This window comes from Papaver somniferum, unplaced genomic scaffold, assembly GCF_003573695.1.
Source record: "Papaver somniferum cultivar HN1 unplaced genomic scaffold, ASM357369v1 unplaced-scaffold_21, whole genome shotgun sequence".
Lineage (NCBI taxonomy): Eukaryota > Viridiplantae > Streptophyta > Magnoliopsida > Ranunculales > Papaveraceae > Papaver > Papaver somniferum.
Window position 1 is genome coordinate 7,306,285 of NW_020631041.1, and position 21,762 is coordinate 7,328,046.

Consider the following 21,762-nt stretch of genomic DNA (forward strand, 5'->3'; position numbering starts at 1 on the left):
TGTTACCAAGATAACTTCGATTGTAAACCCTGATTTAAAAAATATATATTGGGGAAATCTAGCAACTGGAAAAACTAATCCCCGAACCTCATGTGTGATACAAGTTGTTTTTGCGAGAGTTGATTCTCCTTTAACCTTAGGTTTCTTCTCGATAACCTGTAGGTTAAAGACTTAAAAACTTCATTGGGATTGTGAATCTATACGAAACTACTTCTCTTGTAGTTGAGCGATCTGATATTGCCATATTCTATCGTATCAGTTCAATTGAATAATTGACTCGAGATTATATCTCCTATAGGGCAAGATAAAAAGAAATCATAAACATGTTTGTATCATCGTTTGTGATTCCGCAATATCATGTTTCGCTACCATACGATTAAGATTATTCTGAGGTGATTGATAATTCTAGGGTATTCTTCGGGAATATAAGTCTGGGTTATCGATTGGTTCTTGTTCACCTTGATTTATCAAAAGATGGAACAAAACTCTTAGGTTTATCTGTAGGAGACAGATTTATTTATCATAGACTTTTCTGTGTGATACAGATTTGTTTATTCAAGTCTTCGACTTTGGGTCATAGTATCTCTTGGTTATGGGTGAGATCAGCTAAGGGAATCAAGTGCGTAGTATCCAGCTGGGATCACAGACTTAAGGAGCGCAACTGTACATTGAGTCAGTGTGAGATTTATTAGGGTTCAACTACAGTCCATACAGAAGTTAGTTCGTAGTAGGCTAGTGTCTGTAGCTGCTTAATACAGTGTGGTGTTTAATCTGGACTAGGTCCCGGGGGTTTTCTGCATTTACGGTTTCCTCGTTATCAAAATATCTGGTGTTTTTGTTATTTATATTCCGCATTATATTTTGTTACATAATTGAAATATCACAGGTTGTGCGTTGTATCGATCAATTGTGAAATCCAATCTTTGGTTGTTGCTTGGAAATTGATTAATCCTTGGATATTGGTCTTTGGTACCATCCAAGTTTATATTCCTTGTATTTGTTAAAGACTTGCAAATTTCTATTTGCTTGAGTAAAGATCAAATCAAGAGATTGAGATATTAACTCCTCGATATACTTTTTATTAAGATTGAGTCTGACTGTCTAGTTGATTCTCTTAAAAGTATATTGGAGTTAGTCTATACAAATTGTTAATCGAAATATTGGGTGAGGTTCTTAGACCCCCGCATTTTCAATTGGTATCAGAGCAGGCAAACACGTTAAAGACCTTATAAGTCTGTGTTTGTAGCGATCTGATTATGGACGAGTCTATCTCTAATAACGTACCAGTTCAGAAATTACCAGATGATTCTAAAAGCTTGGATTCACCTTAGAAAACTGCCACATCTAAGTCAATATCTAAACATTCTCTTGATGTAAAAACTGTTGATTGGGAAACTCTCTTAGAAGAACAGTTGGATGAACTTTTTGATGAACGTGATTCAGATATTGATAGAGATGTTGATGAGGAATTCTCGGAGTATGTTAAGTTTTTGGATTCGTGGAATATGAATAAGATTACAAATTCTTATGTCTCACATCTTCTGACTCCTCTCTGTCGATAAAAAAAAAGAAATTGAGAAGATGTTACGCAGGTGTTTATTTTTCGAATCGTTCTAACGGATCGATCCTCAAGGATTCTGAGGAAAACCTACGTATGAAGTCACTTGAATGTGATAATCTTTATCAAAGATATTTTTTGTTGGAAGAGAAACTTCCAGAAACTGAAGCAAGGTTTAACTCTCAACAAATTAGTTTTGATGATAGAGAAAGTGCTTGTCTCGTTCAAGAAAAACGCTTTGGGGCTGATTTGACTGCTGCTCTTGAAAAAATCAAGATATTGGAAGATGACTTGAAAAGTTCAATACTAGTTCAAGCAAATTAAACATTATGCTAGGAGCAAGTAAAATTAATCGTGATACACGAGGATTGGGCTATTAGAGAGTAGATGCTCCAAATATTAGCAAAGAGGTAAAATTTGTCAAGGCTAGCGATTCTTCTCAACAAAAGGTTTCCACTGATGTCTAAAGTGAAATACCTTCAACGACAGTTAAGGTTCAAAATAAAAAAGTATATCAACCTCCAAAACCATCACACATGAATACGGGTAAGAACGTTCCTTATATTTGTCATTATTGTGGAAACAAATGTCACCTGGAAAAGAGATGTCGTTTTCGTATAAGGAATGAAAAACTTCATGATGTTTTTGTTTGAGTGTCAAAAGAAGTGATTAAACCGGGATCAAGTTAAAGCTAACACTCTCGACATTATGGGTTGTATATGTCCAATATTTAGACAACAGAGTCAGTGTTGTGGTACTCCTAGATTTCCCTATAAACGTCATACGAAGTCTTTTAACAATCGTAATGGTTATCAAAAGGATAAATTCGTAAATACTAAGACAAGATCCGATGTTCCCAATTGGAGAAATACTAACTTGCAAAACAATAGTCAATCTAATTCTCTTCCTAGAAATATTGAAGAGAGTAATGTGAAGAAGGTTCCGGTTATTCCTAAACACACTCAGAAGTAGGTACCAAAGAAAGCCAATGATGCTTTGATTGTGAAAATGAATGATCTTCCAGAAAATTCCATGACTATGGAGAAGGCAGTATACATGATGTTGGAACTTAACAAGTTTTTTATAAAAATGGAATTGGATGTGAAAGGTTATAAAAGTGATCTCTTTCATGATAATCCAACATTTTTTACCCCAGCGCAACTTGATTATGTTGAAAGTGCATCCTCACCAAGGAATTCCCTGCTATGTATACAGTGAGGGAAGCATGAGAATTGGGGAACCCAGATTATGTTCGGTAAGGCTGTAGAATTTGACTAGATTCTTCTAAAAAGGTACGTCTATAAACTTGAGAAAAATTTATGTTTTTATTTCCTTAGAGTACCTATAATGATCCATGTACCTTGTTTATTGTTCTCTTATACCTAACTTGATCTGTGTTTAAGGTTCTTAAAAGTTTAGGTTTGAAAATAGTAGTTCGGGATATTTGGACTTCATGGTACACCTACCCGGTATGCATGACCTCATTTAAAATTATAATATAGGGGCTTAAGTACGCATACACGTTTGCATACTCTCCCAGGTCATGAAAATTCGTTAGCAAACCCGTATGCATACTTAACATTGATATTCGGTAAACATGTTCTAGCCGTAATTTCTTCTTACGAACTCGGAATGACCTCATTGTTTTTGCATTCTCTTCCTATTTGAATTGTGTTCAAAATAGAGATGATAATTCCTGGATTTGGTTGAGTTAAGAATGGTCCTTTTCCTGTCTCTTGTTTTTTGGTGTTGCTCCATTGCGTTGCACTTTTTCCATTTCTCTTGGACTTGGGCACTTGGATTCTTGGAGTACCTCTCTTATAAGATCTTGTGTAGATTTAAAAGAATGTTGTTGGTGAATCACAAAGAAGGAAGTTCAAGAATGGGCAGTAGCATGCATTTCTATGGGATTCTTGAATGTTCACAACCATCTTATGTGAACTATGGTGCATGGTCGTTAATAACTTTGTATGATCTTTCTTGTTAAGAAAATATTTTTATACGCCTTTGGTAGCTATTCTTAGTGTAAATCTGTGCGAAAATATTAATTCTACCTTCTAAGGACAAAGGTAAATTTTTGCAGTATTAATCTTTATGGTTTTATATATTGCAAATTTATTATGGGATATATGTGTGCGTCCGTGAACTATGATTGTCCCATACCTTGTCAAAAGTTAAGTCTTTCATATGTCGATATGCATCTATTGATAAAATAATGAATGAACTTTTGACATTACAAAAGTATTAAGCCTATTATATGTCATTATGCAAATATTGATGGAAGAAAGGATGAACTTTTGTTTATGAGGATTATGTCTATTATATGTCATTGTGCAAATAGTGATGAAAAATATTATGAATCCTTTTCTATTCCGCAGTATTGATCTTCCCTGATCCATATTTTATGTATATATTGTGCGGATCCATAAGTATTCTTATGTGAACATTTAAAACTAAACTAATCATGAATTAATTTGTGGTTAACTTGGTTGAGTATCCCGACTAAATTAATCATGGGTTCTATTGTGATTAATTTAATTGTAAATTTGGATACAAAATCATTTCCTTTGTTATTTTTGGTGTCAAATAAAATCCTTATTTTATTGTGAAAGTAAGGTCGCTCTTGTTGTTCCTTCGGGAATGACATTTAATTGGGGGGAGTTCTTTTCAACTTGCGCTTAATTTCCATATCTTTGTGGGGAATGCGGCTGTGGAATTTTTAGGGTTATCTTGTATCTTTATAAATTCCTTGATGAATGCATTTAGCTTCGGATATATGATTGCATCTAAACAAGTTGATATGTACTTTTCTTTAGTCTTGAAGCATCTCCATGGAAATTTCATTAGGATCCCGTTTTCGTACCTTTGCCAATCTTATTGACAAAAAGGGAGAGAATTAATATGTAGTTCACACTACAAATACATATGGCTTTCGTATCATTATGTAAGAGGGAGTGGTTTTCATGTTGAGATGAAAGTATTGACTAAGGGGGAGTGATACATATCACTGTATTATTGTTGTCGAAGTTGTGATATAAGAACTTTGATACTGTGTAATAATACTACAAAAATGTATAACAATGATCGAGAGCTTTTTTTTCTCATTGTTATGGCTACGGAACTTCAACAACTATGATGTTCAATTGAACATCTATGGAATCATGGGAGTACTTGGAAAATACGAAGTTTTCGAGTAATGTTGAAGCACCAAGGAGATCAAGCATGTGGACGAGAAGCTACAAAGTTTTATTTATTTTGTAATCCATATGTATTGACAGTTTTTCCACTAAAATTGACAAACGGGGAGATTGTTAGAGCATTGCTCGGTCGAACTCGCAAGCGTTTCTATCTCAAGCTCGTTTGTCAAATTTAGTTGTCAAAACTATATGTATTTATTTCTAGACTACTTATAGCTAAGTCTCGGTTTAGGACAGATTAGTGTAGTTGAGCTTCAGACTCCATGGTGATCATCTTACGAAAACGAAGAACTACTCAAGGAACCAATTGAACTTCATCTTACTAAAAGGTATGTGGAGACTTGAACTTATCTATCACTTAAAAGTCTATCTTCTCTATCTCCTACTCTTGAGACAAAGTCGTATAAGTATGATAGTTTTTATACATACACATTTGTTATTTTGAGCCGAGTTTACTCGCCTATCTTTTTATCGAAATACGTGTTGGTAAGCTTTTGCTTTAACAACTTTTCATCTTTATCCGTGATGAAAGTCATGATGGCGTTTCAATCTTGAAAATGGTTTTGATACGATAGTTTTACCATTATAGAAGAATATTTCAATGATTGAAATGTAGAGTTGAGATTATGTAACCAACTATAGATATAAGCATATATAGTGTGTTCGAACATTAGTGTATAAATCCATGTGCCGAAAACCAAGTGTGTTCACTCGTGCATACGGTATTAGTAAAGGAGAAAGGTTGCGTACGCGTACCCGTATGCGTACTGATGGAAGTTTTCGAACAGAAAATTTATGCTGAAGTTTATAAGTTTGCAAACTGATAAACCAGTCACCTTAGTTACGCGTACCCATACGCGTACTTACGAAAGTTTTCGAACCGAAAATTTTAGCCGTTTTCAAACTCAAATCTGGTAGCTAAGGTACGCATACGCATACGCGTACCCAAGCTGGCCACTTTCTAAAATCGACAGTTCATGGACTTAAAACGATAAATAAATAAGGAACGCAATCTTTGCAAACCATGGATATATTGTTTATGAATTGATTCAAAAGAATCAAACCGATTTTGATTCAATTGTGTTTATGCATAAATACCTAAGCAATTGAACAACTCTTCAACTAGTTCTTTTAAAGTCATTTGAACTAGTTGTGAAGAAGATGAATTCGGTTGATATGAAAGTACTCATATGGCTAACCATTGTTTAAGTATTTGTCAACCAAACTAAGTGTACATGTTTAGGTGCGGTTACTCAAACCTAAATGAAATAAATTTCATTTTTATGTGACAAGCTAAGTTTCGATCCAACGGTTTAAATATATTATCTTGGTTGAATCAGGTTCTTCATCTAACGATGAATAGTGAATGCTTTGTTACCAAGGTAACTTAGATTGCAAACCATGATTTGAAAACTATACATAGGGGAACTCTAGAAACTTGAAAAACAAATACCCGCACCTCCTGTGTGGTACTAGTTTGTTTTGCTAGAGTTGATTATTCTTTAACCTTAGGTTTCTTCTCGAGACCCTGTAGGTTAACGACTTAAAGACTTCATTGGGATTGTGAATCCAGACGAAACTACTTCTCTTTTAGTTGAGCGATATGATCTTGCCATATTCTATGGTACGAGTTCAATTGAATAATTGACTCGAGATTATATCTCCGGTAGGAAAAGATAAAAAGAAATCATAAACATCTTCGCCTCATCGTTTGTGATTCCGAAAAATAATGTTTCACTACCATACGATTAAGATTATTATGATGTGATTGATAATTCTAGGATGTTCTTCGGAAATAAAAGTCCGCGTTATCGATTGGTTCCTGTTCACCTTGATTTATCAAAATACGGAACACAACTCTTAGGTTTATTTTTGGAAGACAGATTTATCTATCATAGACTTTTCTGTGTGATACAGATTTGTGTATTCAAGTTTCGACTTTGGTTCATAAAAACTCTTGGAATTGGGTGAGATCATCTAAGGGAATCAAGTGCGTAGTATCCTGCTGGGATCAGAGACGTAAGGAGCGCAACTGTACCTTGAATCTGTGTTGGATTGATTAGGGTTTAAATACAGTCCACAACGAAGTTAGTTTATAGTAGGCTAGTGGTTGTAGCGACTTAATACAGTGTAGTGTTCAATCTGGACTAGGTCCCGAGGTTTTTCTACATTTACGGTTTCCTCGTTAACAAAATTTATGGTGTCTATGTTATTTCTATTCCGCATTATATTTTGTTATATAATTGAAAAATAATAGGTTGTGTGTTGTATCGGTCAATTGTGAAATCCAACCTTTGGTTGTTGATTGGAAATTGATTGATCCTTGGATATTGGTCTTTGGTACCATCCAAGTTTATATTCCTTGTATTTGATAAAGTATCGCAGATTTTGTATTTGCTTGAGTAAAGATCAAATCAAGAGATTGAGATATTAACTCCTCGATATATTTTTTATTAAGATTGAGTCTGAATGTCTAGTTGATTCTCTTAAAAGTATATTGGAGTTAGTCCATACAGGTTTCTAATGGAAATATTGGGTGAGGTTGTTAGACCCCCGCATTTTCAATTTCTGGGAATGTCCTAGTTGTTTTTTGGTGGAGTGGGCTTATTGAAGTTGAAGGACCAACCAATTCACATTGGTATTATGTTATTACGATTATCTAAAACCAAACATGTGGATTATATTAAACAAAACATGTGTATGTCTTCACATTTGCACATCAATATCATAAGTAATTTAAATTTTTCCTGAATTAAAAATTGGACCAGCAATCTCATAAGTAAAAACGTACTGCATTGAACAACCACATCATTCATGAAAATAAAAGAAGTACATTATATTAAAACAACTACTACATAGACGTCAATTCTCGGTGGGTGGTGAAACTCCTAGAGTAGGGGATTGTATTTGTTGAGCACCCTAAGAATGTTCGAACAAGCATGGAAGTCGAAAGGACGACCGTCGTGAGTTATCGGCCACATCGCTAGAGTTTTGGGTTCCACTTCATGTTCGCCTTCACCGTTGAGCTTATTTTTTTGATTCTCCATTAGTAACGCCGTGAACTCCAATACATTGATACTAATTTTATTAAAACGATGTAACAATCCATGAGAATCAATCCCATAAATGTTCCCCGTTTCAGCGGTGAACATTATGTAAACTTTCTCCCATAAAGTCAACGTCGGTTCGGATACATTACTTAAGACATCTTTTTTTGTGTGAAAGACAAAGGCTCTACAAATAGCTAGATCCTTTTGTTGAGTGAATATAACACCAGGAACTCTGGGATGCCTTTTTGGAGATAATTTGAGAGTGAAGAATGTGTTAATTTAGAGTTGAAATGAGGAATATTTATAGAACTCAAAAATTATATGTGACGGACTGGAGAATTACGCCTTTGGTGTGTTTCCCCGCAGCCCGTAACTTCCCCGATGCGCCATGATTAAGCTACGATCTGTATCTTAAATTTAGGCAAATACACGTCTATTTTCCCTTTCAATCATGCTCGAGGAGGATGATGCAGCTATTTTAGCTTCCACACCATTACAACTTATCCTTGTTCCGCGAAGGGTTTATTAAGAAAACAAAAACTTTCCTAAAACGGAAAAAAAAATGCCTTTTGAGGCCCTAAACGATGGAATTTGGCTAAATTATGGTGACTATGTGGATCTATAGATTGACATGTCTTGATTTTTGGGTCGTTTCCCATCAAAATGGACTCCTCTTGAGCTAAATTATGACACTCGAGTTTTTAGCCTATGTTGAACGCCTTGATAGGAAGTATGAGCATATAGTGAATGGAATGCAACTAGCCTCATCAAGTATGGAAACATAAATCTCTTGTGTCGAGTTTCCGATCCAGATGACATGAAAGGCCAAAGTGCCGCAATCATCTCTAAATTAGATGATATGAGCGATAACGTGCTGGATCGGCAATGTTGCAACTCATTGTGGCTGCCTACGTACCATTCCCTACTCTAAAGGGATCAAGAACAGACCGTAGTTCATCCTCGGAGGGACATAAACTCAAACCAACTCATTTGGAAGGATGTGGCCTAGCAAAAATGGTAATGACCTAGTCCGCATAGGCCGTTCCGTCAAGATGCACAATGATTATGCATCATGGGGTCCGCGACATGGAATAGTGATGCCTAAGCATACAATTCCCTCTTCGCAAGGATATGCAACTATAAATGAGGCTTACGCATCATTTATACTCTTTCGGCTAAGGTATGAAGCTTATTTGGTACATAGTCCGCATATGCACCTTCAACCAAGTACCCCTCCCTATATATGTCTTAATGGAATTTCTACAAGTATGGAAAAGGGAACAAACTGACATGCCTGCTTCACTGTTCATCGCAATGATTGCGTGAAATGATCGTGCGCACGTAGCACCCGTTCCTCTGATCGCGCTAGCTGTTGCACAATGATTGTACAACACTGATTCTATCTATCCCATAATGATTGCACGACATTCTCTCTGGTGTATTGCGTAATGATTGTTCAATACTCTATGGGACATCCCCCTCTGGCCTGATACACAATGATAGTGCAGTGTTGGGTTTAAGCCAATTGCCTTCATAATGCGCAATGATTACGCTGCAAGATCCACGACACCTAACCAACTGGCCTAATGCATCAAGATGATGCAACATTGGATTTTTTCCAATATGCCTACGCGATGTGCCTTCCTTGGCACCAAATATGGCCCAGAAAAAAATGCATCTCATTATGCAAAGGAATCTTTGATGAAGCTTCATCACAAGCAAATGGCGCATCTTTTAGCATGCGCCATGCTAGAAACACGGGGTGTTACATTATAGCCGTTAGATCACAAGATTTTTTCAGCCGTCCAGATTCAGCCGTTGGCGCTTTTGTGACAAACACTAGAAGATTCAAGCTTAATGCTTGCGTGTGAAGTAAGAATGCGTTATGGAAGGAAAAACGCTGGCATTTTTGTCTCACACGCCAGCGTTTTTGGCAAGCTCTCCCGACCTTCCCTCAAGCGTGCGCTGGGCGGTCCGACTCAATGTTCAAGCCAAAAATTTTGTTGATTTGAGTATCCAATTTTAATGTTTGTTGAGTCCATAGTGTGAGAAAAATTAACAAACTTGAAGTTTGTTCATTCCATAGGAACTGCTCTTAGTTTTGGTATTATAGCCCACTACTGCATTGAGTTGGCCCAGTAGTGAATTGATTCGTGTGACGGCACTGAGTGGGAGTAAATAATTGATATGTGTGTATTTTATGCGAACTATAGGGTCCTAATCCACCTTCATTCGAAGTCAAAAGCACTCATTTTCTTTTCCCAGAAAATATGACTTCTTTATCCTGGCTAAATTGGGGCCTACTGTGATTAATTTGGGCCTACCATTAAAAAACAAAAATGGTCATTAAGAAGTAATTTCTAGAAACCCCTTATCCTTCTATTTATTTTAATGGATAATATGCCCTTATTCATTACTGATGATTAAGTAAGTTAGTATTAGTGAAATTAATTAGTGTTTGATTTTGATTATAGTGTTACGATTAGAGTAGAAATTCATTTTCTCTTGTAAGGTTTGGAGGGAAAGAAGAAGTAGAGGGAAAAAAAAAACTAGGGTTTGTGATTTTCTTAGCAAAAATGAAAATTTATAGTGATGATGAAGTGGGTGCATCTGATAGTCTTGATTTCGATCCTACCTATTTGGATAATTTTTTGAATGAAGAACATAGTGTCAAACAAAGAATGCTTGAGGATATTATTCAAGCACAATAACAATATCGTCAGGAAGAAGAAGGTGATGATGCTTCGAATAAACAGGTATGAGTTGTAACGATCTAGAAACATGTATTTGCATGTCTCGATCGCCAAAAAGGAAAAAAAATTCATTTTTTTTCCAAAATCGGTTTATTCGATATCACCACATAAACCGATATTGGGTATCATGCACGGTTATTGTGCATCACCATATAATCCGATTGTAGTAAATTTTTGGCGCGATGGGTACGTGACAAAAATCGGTTTTTGTTGGTGATGTGCATATACCGGTTCCTTCACTTGGATTTTCCATTAAAATTCACGAAGTTCACAATCGGTTCATTGACGTATATATTTAATCCGATTGTGGAGACGAAATGATACAGAAAACAAGATGACAAAAATCGGATTACATGTTATGCAATGTGAACCGGTTGTGAAATATGTAAATTTTTCTCTGAAATCATCAAGTCCTTAATCGGACTTTATAATTGCTTATATAATCTGGTTCCTATCAATCGGTTGTCTCGACTGTGACACATAAAACGATTAAATTTGTGAAATATTGCAGTGATGCACAATTAGAAATTCAATTATTGAGGGTATTTATACTTTGTGATTTTTGTTTTATCTTGTCAATTTAGGATATTTGTGTTGTTAGTGAGATGGAGATATCTCTTTGTGTTGTTAGTGAGATGGAGATATCTCTTTTTAAAAATTTAGGGCTTCAATTTGGTAATGCATTTCTATAGTTCTAATTTTGTTATCTTGATTAATTGATTTTGTGGAAATTGATATGGTTTTTTAAGTGTTGTTGTAGTAATGAGTTTCGATCTCTCGGACTTGTAAAGATTAATGTTTTTAAAATAATAAAATAAATAATTATATACAAGAATTATAAATAATGGGAGAGAGGTATTGGGATCAAGGACTAGGCTAATTCTCACGCATGTGGTACATTTTATTTATTCTTAACAATTACCGCTCAATACATAAAATATATGGACCCTTATTTTGCGAAAATAGATTCTCAGAATATTAGTTATAAATCGTAAGCATGAGACATCAAAAATTTAAGCAAGCATGCCTTATCAAATAAAATAATAACTAATTAATTCAAATCATAAATCAATTTAAAATAAATGCAAAAGTCATAAAAAGAATAAATTAAATTACCACATGAAGAAAATCGACTCCCTCCGTCGTCCCAATGTTGGGGTTTAACTTATCATATTAATCACTTGCTCAAAATACATGTTTGTTGCCCAAAAGTTGATTAAAATGATGAAAAGGTGTAGAACAGGGAATATACGACCCACATAATACGTCACAAAAAGAACGATACAAGAAAGGTGCTTCTGACGCTGTAGTTCTAAGACCCACAACCTATTGCCGCTGTCACTGTTCATAAACGACTGCTCTGGCGAGTCTGTTCTTCGTGTTCTTCATGTTCTTCAGCAGCAGCAGCAGCAGAAACCGAGTTTGGGGAACTCGTGTGCTTCTTTGGCCCTCCTCTCGACCCCAAACTCTCGACAACTTTTCTTAGCAACCATAGAAGCCTATTTATATCCAACAGACACATCGAATCTCGCTCATTCACTCCATATAATCCTCCAAAACTCGGCAGTAAATGGGTACCCTTATCCAGAATGAGAATGCCCTTATCCAGAAAAAACTGCACATTTTTCCCGCCAAAACTCCATATCCAAATGAAGGTGACATGAACCAAAACATGGGATCCTTTAACGCCTGGGTTGCATGGGGTGCCCTTATCCAGAATGAGAGTGCCTTTTACGCCTTTTATGGGTGCCTTTAACACTTTTTCTGGGGTGTTTCCAACACATTTCTGGGATGTCTCCGGTGCATTTCTTGAGTGTCGTTAGTACTTTATCCTGGGGTGTAAAACACCGCTTTTCGACCCAATTTTGCTGCAAGAGCTTATTTCTCTAAAAATACCTACAAAGACAAATACAAAATCGAGCACTAAAAATACGTACAATTGAGACACATTAGACACATAAATGTGTCTATCAAGTGTTATGAGGGTTCTTATATTGTGTCTGCGTAGAGCAGTTCCTATGGACTCAACAAACTTCAAGTTTGTTGATTTTGATCCCACTATGGACTCAATAAACATGAAAAATGGATGTTGGTTTGAGTGAGATGGAACATGTAGGCACGCTTGAAGGAAGGGCGGGAAATCGTGGAGCAAGCGCTGGCGTTTGAGCCAGAAACGCGCGGGCCATCATCAATCGCTGGCAATTTTCTTCCAACGCCCTCTGCTATTCCTCACAAGCCCAGTACAATTCCTGGTTCCCAACAATCACTTTAATACTTTTTTATTCACTTTATCCTATTTTATCTCACCTAAATATTATATTTTATATTTTATCTTTATTTTACAAAATATTTTATATCAAAAATAAATATTAGTAGTGCTCTGAAAAACCAAATCTGTTCATTTTGCTCTAGTTTTCCATAGTGGAAAACACAGTTTGTTCATTGCCATAGGAACTTCCCTTAGAAATTAGAGTGCCTACAATGTAGTTTTGTTGTCATCACGTCTCATTGTCATGTTCTCAACGTCACAATCATAATATGGTGTAAATACTAAATACTATAGTATGAATGAGACCTTATTTATTTTTGCTAGTAATGTAGGCTTACAAGAACAGGATATTTAGACCTATACAACATTTTAGTGGCAGGTCCAAGAGCAACCAAAATGGTGAATTTCGGTAACCAATATTAACTCTAACTACACTATCTCAATATCAACAGTTTGGGATTTGTTTGAATGTTTCTTCTTCTTATCTCTGACTTAGATATCTTCTTATATGTTGTAGCTAAATTATGTACAATGAACACTAAATTATTGTGTTCCAAAGATTCTTCAACAACACCACCACAACTATTTGTTTGGATTATTGGTTCTAAATAGTTTTTCATTTGCTTGGGATGAAACCCATATCGCATTGTAAATTAGCATTATTGATGTGCTTCCGTAAATGGAACTACTGAAATAAGCCTTTGCTACTTAGTAAAACATTTCCTCCATCACCTAATATTCGTCTATTTCTAGATACATTTGTATATATGTAAATCGTCAGAGTATTTTGATTTTTGTAACTTAGAAGTTCTTCTTCATAACATCCTCAACTGCCTTTCGTCAAAGGTTTTCATACGCTTTGCCGTTTGAACCTTGTCTAGATGGAATTAATGTCAAAATGGAAATTTTGTTTGAGATTGTTATTGCTACCTCTCATTCTGGAATAGTACCATAAACCGAGTATCCTTGTAAGATCATCTTTGTGTGAGGTCAGTTTTTCATAAATGTCGGTATGCATCTTACTTTTTTGTTTTATCACTGTGGGGTGTTTGCAATATGATATTATTGTTTTGGGTTTTACTATTGGGTATCTTTTGTTATCAAGTAGTAGTGCATGTTTAATTTCACGAATCTACTAATCATATTCATGTTAGAATGTCACTAGTTCACCAGCTAAGAAGTTATCTCGTAGAACAAAAAAGAAAAAAATCATAACTTTAGTTATGTGTAATCACAATAATTTTTATTCCAAACCCTATTTATCCTTCTTAAAAACACAAGAATAAATTCTCATAAGAAGTTTCCTAGACATTAAGATTCTTGAAATATTATTTATCGTCCCCGAATCCTTGTCGTCAACAGATACTGGAACATAAGTTTTATGAAGAAAGGAGTCAATTCCAATGAACCTTCTAGACTAATGCCGAACCAGAGCCTTATGAATTTAAATAGTTCTTAGAACAATAGCCTTTATTTGTTCAATCTCCATTCTTGTTTCTTTCAACTCTTCAAGGACACCAGAAAACTTCTGAAGATTGGAGGGGTTAGCCCTTAGTTTCTTTATATTTCCTTTTGCCTTACAGAGTTATGGAGGAATGAGATTTATCTTATTCCTTTATGATTGATGGATTAACAATCATATTACATCTTTTCCATCAGAAGATATGATGCTTGGAGTCTCCAACAAGAAATGGAATTGTGAAGAAACACATAAAACTGAATCCACAAGAAATCTCTTGATAAAAAGAGTTTTAGAGAAGGAAAAAGAAATGTAGGGTTACGGAACCTGTATACAAAGTAAATAGGATTCACGTACGACCAACTCATAACCCTTAAAAAGGTAGAATTGTCGATTTAATCCTCTTTTAATAATCTAAATAGGATAAACCTTTTGAATATCAATTGTCAAAAGATCAACAGAATTTCCGGAAAAAAAGTTACAAAAGAAAATAAACAAATTTTCTTCTACTAAAACCCGATTGTACATAAATCTTGTCTCTTTTCAAATTCGGGTGCATGACACAAGATGCACCTTCAACACAATCAAGATGTGTTGGGGTGAAAAATAATATGTCCACCATACGACTCTTTTACGGAATTCTTAATACCCTTTTTCATATAAGGTATAGACCTTGTTATTTTGTGTAGAAGTCAAATTTTTTCTTTAGAAATTAACTTATTCGAAGGTGAGTTTCATCTACATACCTCAGATGAATTCGAATCCTGAACAAATTTGAGCTTGTTTGCTAATCGATTTGCTCTCCTTTGAAGTTTTTTGACATATCTTATTTTATATTTGTACTTGAAACACTTAGAGAGATCATGACTCTTAAAAGTACAATAAGAACATGTCAATGTGGAGGACGGTTCAGACACCATAGTGAGCATGTTGCTAAACAAATTGTGGTAACTGAAACATGTAAGATATTTTCAATAGGAAAGGAAAAATTCATTTTATCCTCTAAAGTGGTTGAAGGAGTTTCTCCGGGAATAATATCATGATTGATGTGCGTATTGCTACAATTATCAAAAAAAATATTTTCACTAAGGAGTGCAACACTTGACTTTTCATCTTCATTTGAATCATATTGATCAAACGTTTCATCAAGAGTTGCAGCAAGACCTTTGTTCCAAGTGTATTTCCTCCGATTTGGACACTTGTTAGCAAAATGACCAAAACCTTTACACTTGAAGCACTGTGGCATATCCTCATCATTAGTATCGACAATTTCCCTTGTTTTAGGAGGGACTGATGACATGGGTTTATCTCTGATGACCTGGGTTTATCTCTGATGAACCGTTTACTTCCCTTTAAAAGAAGATCTCTAAACTGTCTTGTGATCAGTGAGACTGAGTTGTCATGATCTCATCTGATGAATCAGTCTCAATAGGATCAACAACATAGTTTCCAACATTTTTACTTTTTTCAAGTAATTTAGTGTTCTTTTGTGCTTCGAAAGCAATATCTTGTCCAGATTTGGATGTATGCTCATGATCAAAGATCTTTAACTTCGCAACAATAGTATTTCTCGAAAGTTTATCAAGGTTAGTTCCTTCAACGATGATATGTTTCCTAGAATCGTATCTAGCTGGCAATGATCTGGGAATTTTCATCACAATGTCCTTTTCAGGAATAGTCATACCCAAGGCAAAAGATACATTAAAAATTTCAGACACTTTGTGATTAAACTCATCAAATGAATCTTTATCATCCATACAATGGTTTTCCCAATCAGAATTTAGATTTTGAGTCGAAGCTTCATTTTCAGAGGTATTCCCTTCAAATACGGTTTCTAAGATATCTCAAGCATCTTTAAACCGAGTGCATGTAGTCACATGGTGCTGAAGATCTGGGGTAATGGCATGTATGATAGAAATTATTCCGTCAAAAATTTTCTTTGCAGCAAGAATCTCGTCAGGCTCACATCTACCAATATCCTTTGCAACAGTTACATCTCCTATTTTAACCATTGGAGGATTATAGTCATTAACAACATAAATCCATGATTGAAAATCACGTGCTTGGAGAAAGGCACGCATATGAATCTTCCACCATAAGTAAGTCGAGCTATCGAAGACTGGCAGTACGTTTATAGAGATAGCTTTCTGTCCATAGAGTCGTATTGTTGCAAACATAGACTTATGAGGTCTTTAACGTGTTTCCCTGCTCTAATACCAATTGAAAAAACGTGGGTCTAACAACCACACAAAATATTTCGTTCGACGATCTCTATGGACTAAATCCAATATAATTCCAAGAGAATCAACTAGATATTCATACTTAATCAAGGAAAAACATCCAAGAGTTATATCTCAATTTATCAATACAATTTGCAATCGAACAGATAGGAATCTGTGAGCCCAATTGATATGAGAAATAACTTGAACGGTATCAAAAACCAATGTTCAAGTGTCAATCAATTTAAATCAACAACCAAAGGTTAGATTTACTAATTGATTGAACTAAGCACAACCTGTGATATTGCAATTATATAAAAAAAATATAATACGTAAAAGAAATAACACACACCAGTAGTTTTGTTAACGAGGAAAACGAAAATGCAGAAAACCCCGGGACTTAGTCCAGATTTGAACACCATACTGTATTAAGCCGCTACAGACACTAGCCTACTAAAAGTTAACTTCGGACTGGAATGTAGTTGAGCTCTAACCAAGTCTCACACCGATTAAGGTACATTTGTGTTCTTTACGCCTCTGAATCCCAGCAGGACTCCAAGCGCTTGATTTCCTTAGATGATCTCATCCACAACTAAGAGTTCCTACGACCCAAAATCGAAGACTTGATAAACAAATCTGTCTCCCACATAAAATTTTATTCAGATAGATAAATCTTTCTCCGAAAAAAATACCTACGAAGTTTTTTGTTTCGTCTTTTGATAAATATAGGGAATAAGAACCAATTGATAATCCGGTCTTATATTCCCGAAGAACAGCCTAGAAATATCAATCACCTCACAATAACTTAACTATATGGTAGTAGAACAAGTTATTGTGGAATCACAAAGAATGAGACGAAGAGATTTGTGATTGATTTTTATATCTTAATTACCTATCGGAGAAAAATCCCGAGCGAATATCTTAGAGAAGATAGTACTAAACACGATAAAACAAGTAAGATCAGATTACGCAACTACATAGAAAATAGTTGGTTCTGGTTTCACAATCCCAATGAAGTCCTGATACGGGATGTATTTAGGGACTCTATTATGCCGAGTCTTGTGTCCATTCCAAGTCATTTAAGTTATTAGGATTTACTTTACTTATGTTAGTTTCTTAGTTGCAAGTTCAATAAGAGATAGATACTTAGGATAAATGAGAACGAGTATCTTTAGGAGAACTTGTTAGGATTCTGATCATTCCAAGGTTTTCTAGGGTTTAGTTAGGACTATAAGTAGTCTTTGTTTCTTTCATTGTTTTTCATATTACGAGCTCGTTTATCTTTTAATATTATTATTGTTTCAGTATTTGGTTTATAAATATTGTTTATCTTCACTCTTGGATTAGAGTTGTTATCGTTTTAACTCCTGGATTGGAGTTATACTACTGATTATGAGTGGATTCTCATGTGTGTTACATTTAAAAACTACTGCTTCTTCTTGTGCTATACCAAGTCTTCAAGTCATTAACCTATAATGGTTTTATGAAAAACCTATGTTAAAGGAGAATCGACTCTAGTACGCAACTATCACACATGAGGTGTGGGGATTAGGTTTCCATCTGCTAGAGTTCTCCCTTTTATAATCTTCAAATCAGGATTTGATAGCTTTGATAAAAAACAATCCATAAGCCTATTGAACTACAACCTAAGTTGGTAGTGAAGGCGACAAGTGAGTCGAAACGAAGGAAGCCAGCACTTAAAACACCAACAGAATCACCGACTGCGGCACCTACTTTTCAGCCTCCACCACCATCACCAAGGGTTCCCACAGTCGACTCTTCTGCCGTGAAGAAAGTAATAATCATTCTTCGAAACCAATGAGTGACATTTGTTATCATTATAGACTGCCGGGACATCACTCAAACGAGTGTCCAAAAAGGCGTTCATCAGCACTAGTTAAGGGCGGGGAAAGTAAGTCTACAAAACATATGGTGAGCGAGGAAGATGAAGTAATTGATCAAGTTTACGCTGATGACTTGGGGGGGGGGGACTATTCTAGTGGTGAGGAAGGTGCTGCAACCTGAACGAAATAAAGTAAAGGTACTCCTTTCCCCAAAAGTAAGAGAAGAAACCCAAAGAAACAAACTATTTGAATTTAAGGGCATTATTCTGGAAAAGGTTTGTGACTTTATTGTCGACAGTGGGAGTATTGAGAATCTTGTATCATGGAAGTTTGTCCGAGAACTCGGTTTTCCAACGGAATAATACCCCCATCCTTATCGTGCTAGCTGGATCAAGACTGGGTTGGAAACCAGAATCGAAAGAGTTTGCAAAATCCACATTGCGTTTGGTAAGGTTTATCGTGATACTATTATTTGAGAAGTGATAGACATGGATTCATGTCATGTTCTTTTGGGACGGCCATGGAAGTATGATGTAGATCGTTGTTTCGTGGAAAGGCAAACACCTATGAGTTCTATTGGCGGGGGACGAAAGTGTTGTTGTTACCGACCAAGACACAACAAATCAAGGAGGAAAAAAGAATGCTTCCTAATAGGTCTCTATGTGTTATCACTATTGGAACTTGTGAAGATCATAAGAGTGTTGCTGATCAAGATAAAATCTAGGCGAGTTTAGTCGCAGAAGGGGAGCCTGATACGAGACGGACACTATTATGTTGAGTCTTGAGTCCATTCCAGGTCATTTAAGTTATTAGGATTTACTTTACTTAATTTAGGTTCTTAGTTGCAAGTTCAATAAGAGATGGATACTCGGGATAAGTGAGAACGAGTATCTTTAAGGGAAGTTGTTAGGATAAACTTCACAGGCGCGTGAAGTTCTGATCATTCTAAGGTTTTCTAGGGTTTAGTTTGAACTATAAGTAGTCTTTGTTTGTTTTTCAGCTTGCGAGATCGTTTATCTATTAATATTATAACTATTATTTCAATATTTGGTTTATAACCGTTGTTTATCTTCACTCTTGGATTAGAGCTGTTATCGTTTTAGCTCCTGGATTGGAGTTATACTACTGATTAGGAGTGGATTGTCCAGTGTTACATTTAAAAACTACTACTTCAACTTGTGCTATACCAAGTCTTCAAGTCATTAACCTATAATGGTTTTAGTAAAAACCTATGTTAAAGGAGAATCGACTCTAGTACGCAAATATCACACATGAGGTGTGGGGATTAGGTTTCTAGTTGATAGAGTTCTCCCTTTTATAATCTTCAAATCAGGATTTGATAGCTTTGATAAAAAACAATCAATATTCACCGTTAGATGAAATCCCGATTTAAGATTCAAGCTAAGTTTGCTTAAAACCAAAAGAAATATCTCTCCACCGTTAGATGGTCATAGATTGTTAAACACAAATGTAATATACCTTCATTTAGATATGGGTAATCGTACCTAATCGTGTATACTGAGTTGTCTCAACATTGGTTAACCGAAGTTAGCCATATGAACAATTTTCTATCAACCTCATTCATCTAACACTTCTAGATCAAATGATAATTAAATGAATATAATCGTGTTAATCACAGGGTTGTTCAGTTGTTTATATATCTCATAGAAGTATACAAGACATACAATCAAAGCAAAATCGGATTGATTCAAAAGAATCTATTCATGAACATTTTAGTCATGGTTTGCAAAGATTAACTGCATTCCTTAATTTGTATATGTGTATTTATTCATGAGTATGAAATCATACTTAACCAATTTTAGAACTTAAACCAACTTAGTTTGCAAATGGATACTCAAAACCTAAGTTCCGGACATTGGTCATGTACGACAGTTTGCAAAGGGGTACGCATATTGTCGTTCCGGGCCGAACTCTGGTGAAACCGTTTGCAAAGGGGTATGCAAACTTGGTTCCCGGACTTTGACAATTAAAACTGTTTGCATACTGGTACGCATACTTGGTTCACGGGCCTGAATCACACTACAACAGTTTGCATACTTTGTTATATCCAGACAATGGTTAATTGTTCTAAACTCTCATTTCAAGCATTGAAACATCCTTAGAAGATGACAATAGCTGTCTCACATAAACTATTAGCTTATAAGTAATTTTCAAATGATCGAATGACCAATATGATACATTCCGAGTCTACATCAAATGACTGTATCGCAGAAATCATGTAAGATGTTTCGAGGAGATTTTCACATGATCATCTTTTGACTCACTGTTTAGTTTCCAACAAATAAATCTTTTCCAACTAAACTCGTCAAGAATAATGATGAACGTAACTAAAGCAAAAAGCTTTCAAACACATATTTTGATAAAGACATAAGTGAGTTAAACTCATCTCGAAATATCAAATGCGTATAATGTAAAGTCTATATAGATATACAACTTAGTCTCAATAGGATATAAAATAGGATAGACTTCTGAGTGATATATAAGTTTTAGTCTACACATACCTTTTTGTTGATGAAATTCCTCCAAGCTGTCCTAAGTAGATATTCGTCTTCAATCGATGAATGCTTTGAGGTCTAAAGGTAACTTAAAAATTTTATCTTAGTCCGAGACATAGCTATAAGTAGACTAACAAAAATAGACTTGTAGTTTTAATCGCCTAAACTTGACAAACAAGCTTGAGATATCAATGCTTGCGAGTTCGACCGAGCAGTGCTCTATCATAAGCGAACCGACGGCAGCAGTTACAAGTGGAAAGTGAAAAGAAATAAATACGTGTCTGTATAAAATGACTATCAACACATGTAGGAGGTTACATGCGAATTACAAAATTATGTCGGTGGTTATAAGGAATGTCAAAAGACAGGGCTGATCCTCTTACAATTCTTCCTTCGTCAAAATAGTGCGAGAAGATGCAAGATTTGGATACAAAATATCGCAGTTCCTACATGGAATGATTAAGAGCACCTAATAAATCTAAGATAAATTCATAGAAAGCATTATAGTATAACCAATCGGTCATTATTGAGGTAAGCAATGACGTCAATTGGACAGTGAACAACATGAATACCATTACAATGGAGATAGGATGATGATTGATGAAAAATACTCTTTACTATGCAAAGAGGATAAGGTTCATGTGAAAATTGTGACATTGTCTGCGAGGAATAGGTTGACTTACTAGCATCAGCATGATGGATGGAGAAAGCATCGCGCAAAAATAGCCAAAATGTTAGGCATAGTGATGGGCTTTGAGGGAGGAGCTACATGACTAGGGCTAGCTTAAGCCATCCCCAACAAAAGAAAAATCCATTTTTTACATAGCCTTTTTTTAGTTGGTCCATAGCATGTATTTGAATTTTATGCTTAAGCCAGGCCTAAGAAAAGGCTCAAGC